The 9,372-nt window shown below is 46.1% G+C and overlaps 2 pseudogenes; one reads left to right on the top strand and one right to left on the bottom strand.

The window, feature by feature from the left end:
* Window positions 1-2,960: 2,960 nt before the first annotated feature.
* Window positions 2,961-6,215, bottom strand: LOC128571079 (histone-lysine N-methyltransferase EHMT2-like; annotated as a pseudogene).
* Window positions 6,216-6,288: 73 nt separating this feature from the next.
* Window positions 6,289-9,372, top strand: part of LOC128570563 (ATP-dependent Clp protease ATP-binding subunit clpX-like, mitochondrial) — a 33,384-nt pseudogene continuing 30,300 nt past the window's right edge.

The following is a 9,372-nucleotide window of genomic DNA, read 5'->3' as shown; positions in this document are numbered from 1 at the left end:
GTGGGGAATGGATACATGGGTGGTGGCATACTTTCTATAAGTTTAAAACATCTCACAGTCAGGTGGTGCCTGTGGCTCAAGGAGTAGGGCGCCGGTCTCATATGCCGGAGATGGCGGGTTCAAACCCAGCCCCGGCCAAAAAAAAAAAAAAAAAAAAAAACATCTCACAATCATTATTTTTTTTTAAAGACAGGTAGGGTCTTCCTCTGTTGCCCAAGCTGGAGGGCAGTGGTGTCATCTTAGTGCTCTTGTGACCTCAAACTCCTCAAGTGATCCTCTCTATAGGGAGAGGATCTCCCTCAAGTGATCCTCTCTATAGGGAGAGGATCTCCCTCAAGCGATCGTCTCTATAGGGTCTTCCAAAGTGTTGGGCTACAGATATGAGCCACTGTGCAGACCCATAATAAAAATGTAAGGAATCATTCTTGACCTCATTCCCCAAAGATAACGAAGGACAGTGTTGTCTGGAGATGTCCCTGTAACTGGAGGAGTCCTTAGCTCCCAGTTCCCTTCCCTGCCGTGATAGCTGCTTCTGGGGTGACCTTGCTCCGTGTCTAGGAATTGTCAGGACCTCAGGTCTCACCTTGGTTTCCTGGAGGGAAAATTCAAAGTGCACCAGCCAGAATGTTTGGCACACACTGGAGTTTGTTTGTTTTAAAGACAGAGTTTCACTCTGTCACCCAGGCTAGAGTGCTGGTGCTTCAGCCTAGCTCACAGCAACCTCAAACTCTTGAGGTCAAGTGATCCTTCTGTTTCAGCCTTCCAAGTGGCTGGGACTACAGGAGCCGGCCACGACACCCTGCTAGTTTTTTCTAGTTTTTAGAGAAGAGATCTTGCTCTCACTAAGGCTGATCTCCAAGGTGTGGTGGAACTAACCCTGACCTGTTAGTGGGCTAGAAGGCCAGCGTCCCCTGAGGACAGATCATGGTCTAGTCCTTGTCCACCAGGAGAAATGGGCAATTGGGCACCAATCTGCACAGCTAGCCAGCGGAGGTCCCAGCCTTCGGGCCTGCGGTGAGGAGGAGGGTGCAGCCGCAGCTTCTGCATCTCCCATCCACCCCAGGGGAGCTAAGAAAGGAGCAGGGGAGAAGGTAAGCATGCCACCCGAGTCTCAGGTCCCCATGGTAGGGGCTTTGCGCTGGGGAATTGTCCTGGCCTCTGTTGGTGAGGCGCAGAGGCCACACCTTGAACAGAGAAGACCCGTCCACCAAGCCTGTGGTCTGTTTTTCTTATAGGTTTACTTTTTTGAAAATAGCTGTAGTGAGGTCAATGCCTGTGGCTCAACGGAGTAGGGCACCGGCCCATATGCCGGAGGTGGAGGGTTCAAACCCAGCCCCGGCCAAAACTGCAAAAAAAAAAAAAAGAAAGAAAGAAAATAGCCATAATGAGCTATAATCGATAGGCACTACCCTGTACATGTTTAACATGTATGATATGATGCATTTAACACACCACATGTGTTAACCTCTGGATACCGTCACTACAATTAAGATGATGAATATATCAGGGCCCACGAGGGTGACAAGAGTGAGGCGCTACTATCAAGTGCAAAATTAAATGGGGCACCAAAAAACACTTTGCATATCAAAAGAAACAACATTTTAAAAATCAAAATTCATAAAAAATCATTTTATGGGCGGTGCCTGTGGCTCAAAGGAATAGGGCGCCGGCCCCATATGCCAGAGGTAGCGGGTTCAAACCCAGCTCCGGCCAGAAACTGCAAAAGTCATTTTATGATGAATAAAACATCAAAACATTTTGCACAAAGACAGGATCCAACCCAGCATTAGAACAATCCTGCATCTCTCCTGGGCTGGTCCTCCTCCCACCTCCTAAAAGTCCTCTCCTTTCCACCTTGCTCCCTTCCTGTGCTCTAAGTAGGGGATTATACGTTGTCTGTTTCTGGATTCTCTTCTGTTCCATTGGTCTGATGGTCTAATTTGCACCCCGTCACATTGCTGTCATGTTAGAGGTTTATTGTTCTTCAGACTTGTTGGGCTGGCCTTGCCTCATTGCTCTGACAGGCCTCCAGCACAACATGGATTAGAAGTGAAAATGGTTAACTTACCTCATTCCACTGCAGGGTGACTTTGTTACATTTCCCTCCTGAGTATGTTTTATAAATGCTTTTATTATGTAAATAATCTTTATCAGATGTAAGATATTTCTTTCTATTCCTAATTTGCTGAGAGAGCTTTCTTAAAATCATGAGTGGTGGTTGAATTTTTGTCCCACTTTAGAGCATGAGATGTTGTGGCAGATGTCATAACGTTCGACAGGTTGGGGCCCTCTTCAGAAGAAGGTCAGAGTTCCCTACCCCACTGGTGCTAGACTTGGCAAGGTAACTCATTTTGACCAGGGAAGTGAGAGCAGAGGGAACGTGCATTACTCCTACGCATGATTTTCAGGAGTCAAATGCTTTTTGTGCATCCACTGAAACGGTCGTACGCTGTTCTCTTTTTCTATTAATGTAGTGAACAGGCTGATTGATTTTCACATGTAAATCATTCTTGGATAATTGGAGTAAACCTCTGTTTACTGTAATATATGTTTATATATTGGTATATCCATTTTACTTATATATATACTTTTTTTTGGCCGGGGCTGGGTTTGAACCCGCCACCTCTGGCATATGGGACCGGCGCCCTACTCCTTGAGCCACAGGCACCGCCCATTTTACTTATATTTTATTGAGAGTTTTTAAATTTACATTTATGGCAGAGATTGCTCTATAATTTTCCCTTCTCTTAATATTCTGATCAGGTTTTGAAATCAAAGTTAATTAATCTCACAAAAGAGCTAGGAAGTGTTCTCTTTTTTATTTTTCAGAAGAGTCTTTTGTAAGATTGGTGTTTTTTTAATTTTTTGCAGTTTTTTTGGCTGGGGCCAGGTTCGAACCCACCACATCCGGTATATGGGGCCGGCACCCTACTCCTTTGAGCCACAGGCACCGCCTGGTGTTATTTTTTATTTTGGGTTTTAAACTGAAGGGCTGCAGCATTTCAGCCCAACAGCTCTCCGTCCACACTCTCAGTGGCCAAGCACTTGTGCCCTGCTCCCTCACTGATGTGGCTGATCTTGAGTGACTCCAAGCGGCAGCTGCAGAGGGGCAACTCCTCAAACCCTGGTTCTGTCTCCAGTGAAGATGTGTTATTGGACATCCCAGTGTGGTTGCGAGAGAGGGTCCCCTCCCTGGGCATTTCCAGGGTCCCCAGAGGGATCTCTGTGTGCTCACTGAGGCCTAAGGAGCCCACACCATTCACTCCTCGAGGCTCCTGAGCCTGTGGAGACCCCTGCTTCCTCCCTTTAGGAGAAGTCTTCACCCAGGGGCTGTCCTTTCGGTATCTCTTCCTGACCTTGCACCGGCCACTGGAACCACTCCAATCTGACTGATTCCCTGACCCCTCCTCTTCCTCTTCTTCCACACTTCAATCAGTTGCTCAGCTAGTGCTTCAACTTTAGGCTTGCTGTTAAGATCCACATGTTCATCCATAGAATAGGAATCGTGGTAGAGGCTGAAGTTGTCATCTACTACAGTCTCCCAGTCCTACAGAGGCCCAGGACCCCCCTTCTGCAGAGTTGTTTCTCCTGAACTCCGAGCAGAACCCAACTCCTCTAACGAGTTCAGCTTCCTCCTTTTGGCCACATCTGAAGTCACCTTCCCCAGAGAGTCAGAGAGTGTATGCTATCATTCGTGCGGAAATGCTGCACTTCAGGGGGCCGCTTCTCAGGGACTGGGGGCTGCCCATTTCCTGGTTTGGACATGGTTTCGTGGGATCTGTGGACCTTAGGCTGCCCCTCCAGGCTGGTGGTGGCTGGAGGGGGTTCAGGCCCTGCTGTTGCAGTTTCCTAGGCACCAGACATACTCAGCAGCATACTCATAGCCAAACTCTGGATCAATGGAGGTGACTTTCCTGCCCTTGTTATTGACATCTTGGCCTGGCTGGGACAGGCACCTGCCTTGCTGGGGGAAGAGGGAATGACTTTGTTGCATGGCCCGGCAGGATCTATCTTTCATGGAGGTCCATATCTCCCTTGAGATGCTCTGGTTCATCCCCAATGAGCGGTGTAGCCTCTACAGGGGGTCAGCCCTCTGATCACCAACAGTGACAGTGACAGAGGCTGGATATGAGGGCCCAGGAGGCTCCAGGGAGTCAGGGTTCGCCTTGGGCAGGGTCTCCTCACTTCGAGGGCTGTCGCCCAAAGAGCCATGAACTCTTTTGGTGGCTGCTCTTGTCTCCTTCTCTAGCAACAGTGCACCCATTTTGGTAGAGGCCTCTCCGGGAGGGGTGACAAGGAGTGGTGGGCTGGTCAGCCCAGTAGGGAGTTGGGGGACCTAAGATGCTGGGCCCTGGAGAGAGAGTAGGCTCCAGGGCCTACCCATTCATTTGTGGGGGCCCCCACTTCTGTGGCCTCAGCTGCCTGGAGGGGCCAAATGACCTCTCCTCCAGGCTCACTTCAGCCCCTCCCTCTTGGCAGACCCCACATCTCTGGGTGAGTTTTTTGAATTTTTTTTTCTTGTGGTGATGGAACTATTCTATATCTTTTATGGTAGAGGCTACAGATTCCATACATGTGTTAGAATTCATAGAGCCATACATGAAAAGTAAATTTTACAGTACATTAAAAAGTAAATGCTACTGTATTTTTGTAAAATTTTTACAAAATTTTATATTTTGTAAAAATGCTACTGTATTATAAAAGGCAAGGAAATAAGAGCTGGGGAAAAGGAAGACATCTCATCCAAAATAAAACAGAAAGTGAGTAACCTCATTTTCAAAACACATTTTTTTTTTTTTTGAGACAGAGTCTTACTACGTCGCCCTTGGTAGAGTGCCATGGTGTCACAGCTCACAGCAACCTCAAACTCTGGGCTTAAGCGATTCTCTTGCCTCAGCCTCCGAAGTAGCTGGGACTACAGGTTCCCGCAACAACAACCAGCTATTTTTTTTGTTGTTGTTGCAGTTGTCATTGTTGTTTAGCTGGCCAGGCTGAGTTACAACCCGCCACCCTCTGTGCATATGGCCAGCCCCATAACCACTCTGCTATGGGCGCTGAGCTTCAAAACACATTTTTTAAACTTATGCCATCTATACTTAAGATTGGTTCCCACCTAATTAAATCATGATGATACGGGCAATGTATTCAGGATCCAGGGAAAGGTTTACACCCATAACAGCACCCATCCTGTGTGCTGTAATTATCATAATTTTCATCTCTATATTCTGTTGTAAGCACCAAAATACGTAGTTTTTTTTTTCTTTAAACAATCTTTTCTTTTTTCTTCAGATGGGATCTCACTTTGTTGCCAAGGATGGAATATGGGGGTATGAGCATAATTCACTGCTGCCTCCAACTCTTGGGCTCAAGGGATCCTTTTGTCTCAGCCTCTCAAATTGTTGGAACTGTAAGCACACACCACCATGCCTAGCTAATTTTTTAATTTTTTTTGTTGAGACCAGGTTGCTCAGGCTGGTCTCCAATTCCTAGAGTCCGGTGATCCTCCTGCCTTGGCCTCCCAAAGTTCTGGGATTACAATTGTTAGCCACTGCACTTGACCTAAACAATCATCTTAAAAATAATTATTTTAAAAATAACTTTAACAGTGACAAAGCACATCTCTTATATTTATCTGCATGTTTGCTAACTTCGGAGCTGTTCATTTGTCTAGATCTGAATTTCATTCTGGTGTCATTTTCCTTCAATCTAAAGAGAATTTCCTTTAACATTTTTTTGTGAGACAGACCTGCTGGGGACAAATTTCCTAACATTTGTCTGAAAAGGGCATCACTTTGTCTCCATTTGGCAGGATTTTGTTTTGTTTTGCTTTTTGGTTTTTGGTGGTTATAGAATTCTAGGTTAACAGTCTTTTCCTGAAGTGCTTTACAGATGGTTCTGGATTAGATACAGGTTTGTACAAAGAATCTATAAACAACATTTTAAGGAAAAGTGGAGAAACTTATAATGATGATATGACGATTTGGAACGGTGGAGGTCATTGGAAAAATCAGGTGATGGGCCCACGCCGCCTCCGGGGCCTAGGGCGCAGGCAGGCGCGCGCAGGCTCCCCGGGCCCGGTAGGAGGGGAAGGAAGTGGGGTCAGGAGTCTGCTCTAGAGTAGACAGCAGTGGGGCACCAAGAGCGCGAAGGCCTGGCTAGTGCACTCTACTCTCCGCCTTGGGCCAGCGGAAGGGTTCAGAACCAAGAAAACACATCTTGCGAGTAAGAGTCGGGCTGCTGAAACATACAGATCCTGGGGGGCGAAGCCCCGGCGTAGGCCTTGCGGAGATGTCCAGCTGCGGCTCTTGTACTTGCGGTGCGGCCCGCTCGGCTCATTACCTCCTCATTCGCCTCCACGCAGAGAGGTATTTCTTGTGGTCGCATTCATATACCAGTTTTAGGAAGGCTTGGGGCCTTTGAAACTCAGATTCTGCGAAGGGCTCCTCTTAGAACCTTTACAGAAACACCAGCATACTTTGCCTCAAAAGACGGGATAAGTAAAGGCGGTTCTGGTGATAGAAATAAGAAATCAGTGAGTGAGGGAAGCTATGAGAAGTCAGGCTCTGGGAATTCTGAGAAAGGTGGAAACCAGCTGCGCTGTCCTAAATGTGGTGACTTGTGCACAGGTAGAGACCTTCGTGTCACCAGCCCGTTTTGTCAAGTGCGAAAAATGTCATCATCTTTTTGTTGTGCTATCTGAAGCAGACTCAAAGAAAAGCATAATTAAAGAAACTGAATCAACAGCCGAAGCTGTAAAATTGGCATTCCCACAGAAATTACCTCCACCCCCCAAGAAGATTTACAACCACCTTGACAAGTATGTTGTTGGCCAGTCATTTGCTAAGAAGGTGCTTTCAGTTGCTGTGTACAATCATTATAAGAGAATATATAATAATATTCCAGCTAATTTGAGACAGCAAGCAGAAGTTGAGAAGCAGACAGCATTAACACCAAGATGGGAGGATGAGTACAGCTTTACAAAATTGCTTCAGATTGCTGGAATCAGCCCACATGGTAATGCTTTAGGAGCATCAATGCAGCAACAGGTAAATCAAAAGATACCTCAGAAAAAACGAGGAGTTGAAGTATTGGATTCTTCTCATGATGACATAAACTTGAAAAAGTAATATTTTGCTGCTCGGACCAACTGGGTCAGGTAAAATCCTGCTGGCACAGACTTTAGCTAAATGCCTTGATGTCCCTTTTGGTATCTGTGATTGTACAACTTTGACTCAGGCTGGATACGTAGGTGAAGATATTGAGTCTGTGATTGCCAAACTGCTCCAAGATGCCAATTATAACGTAGAAAGGGCACAACAAGGAATTCTTTCTGGATGAAGTAGATGAGATTGGCAGTGTGCCAGGAATTTATCAGTTACAGGATGTAGGTGGAGAAGGCATTCAGCAAGGTTTATTAAAACTACTAGAAGGAAAAAAAACAAACTACTAGAAGGCAAAATAGTCAATGTTCCGGAAAAGAATTCCCGAAAGCTATGTGGAGAAAGAATACAAGTTGACACAACAAACATTCTGTTTGTTGCATCCGGTGCTTTCAATGGTTTAGACAGAATCATAAGCAGGAGGAAAAATTAAAAGTATCTTGGATTTGGAACACCTTCTAATCTGGGAAAAGGCAGAAGGGCTACAGCTGCTGCAGACCTTGCTAATCAAAGTGGTGAATCAAATACTTATCAAAAAACTCAAGAAAAAGTTCAGTTATTACATCACGTGGAAGCCAGAGATTTCATTGAATTTGGCATGATTCCTGAGTTTGTGGGATGGTTGCCTGTGGTAGTTCCTTTGCACAGTCTAGATGAGAAAACACTTGTACAAATACTGACTGAGCCACGCAATGCTGTTATTCCTCAGTTCCAGGCCTTTTTCAGCATGGATAAGTGTGAGCTGAATGTTACTGAGGACGCTTTGAAAGCAATAGCTAGATTGGCACTAGAACAAAAAACAGATGCATGAGGCCTTCGGTCTATAATGGAAAAGCTGTTACTAGAACCAATGTTTGAAGTCCCTAATTCTGATATCCTTTGTATGGAGGTTGACAGAGAAGTAGTAGAAGGAAAAAAAGGAACCAGGATACATTCGGCTCCAACAAAAGAATCCTCTGAAGAGCAGTATGACTCTGGGGTTGAAGAAGAAAGATGGCTTCGCCAAACAGATGCTGCAAACAGCTAAACTGTCAGATTCCTGTCCTGTATAGAAAGCTTTCCCTCCTTCTTTTGTTTAGGATCATAACTGTCTCTGCAGTCTGATATTAAAGGCATTTGGACCTGTCTTGGCTATCATACATGGTCAGAGAAACCTTTGGGATAAGAATCAGATCATGTATATTTTATTGTAACATGACATTGATTTATACAGAGGACATCAGGTGGACTTTAATGATACATTGTTCAGAAATGTACGTTATTTTGGTTCAGTTTTTTAAAAATATGCTTTAACAAAATTCTTAGGAATTCTTTTAAGCAATGCAGGTATTGCAATAACTGTGGGTTTTACAATAATGTTACTCTACAAATGGGAAAATGAATTCTTTAAAAGTGAATTTTGGGATTCCCCCAAATCAGGTTATGAAACAGTATGTACATTATGATCTCATTTTAATAAATATTCATGTTACATATACATCATCCATATTGTGTACGTATGTAGATTATGATCTGGAGGCATATATGCAACAGCTGTGAATAGTGGTAGAAGTAATCTCTGAAGGGGAGCGTCACAAAACAGTTTATTTTCTCAGTTTCACTTCCAATGGAGCCCTAGTTGGCTGCCAGGTGTTAATCATGCCGGCTCCTGCCCTTGGGCTGCTCCTTGCAGTGGAAACTGGGCCCATAGACAGGGACACCTTGGAGCCCGGCTCACTGGGAGCGCCCAGCCTAGGATGGAGACTTACCTGATCCAAATAGTGGGACAGACACTTGGTAGTGGGGCAGACAACCAGAATGCAGGTTGGTTTTCTCGGGACCCAAGCAGTCTCACGGTGATCGGGGTTCACTTGAGAACTGTCCCCTAACCGCCGCCAAACCCCACTCTGCAGCTGGGGCTGAGAAGCCCAGACCCCCGCGCCGGGGCTGGCTAAACCCAGCCACAAACCGATAGCAGCTGGATCCGCGTACCTGCCGCAGGTTGGCCGGACAGCGGACTGCAGGTCTGGGACAAACGAGAAGGCTCAAATTCCTGTCCCGGCCTCCAAGACCCACTTTCTGGGACAGTAGGGCAGAACCCCAGGTTGGGATCTGGGGCAGCTGGAGCGGGTTGGAAGGGTAAAGCCGGGGTGAGAGCTCACACAGACCCTCGGAAGGGTCTGGAGAAGGTGGGACAGCAGGCGCCGGGAGAGGAGGGCGCGGGAGGAAGGAC

Source organism: Nycticebus coucang, chromosome 18 (genome assembly GCF_027406575.1).
Source record: "Nycticebus coucang isolate mNycCou1 chromosome 18, mNycCou1.pri, whole genome shotgun sequence".
NCBI classification, from domain to species: domain Eukaryota; kingdom Metazoa; phylum Chordata; class Mammalia; order Primates; family Lorisidae; genus Nycticebus; species Nycticebus coucang.
Note: the sequence above shows the minus strand (reverse complement) of the source record. Positions and strands in the feature narration are given on the sequence as shown.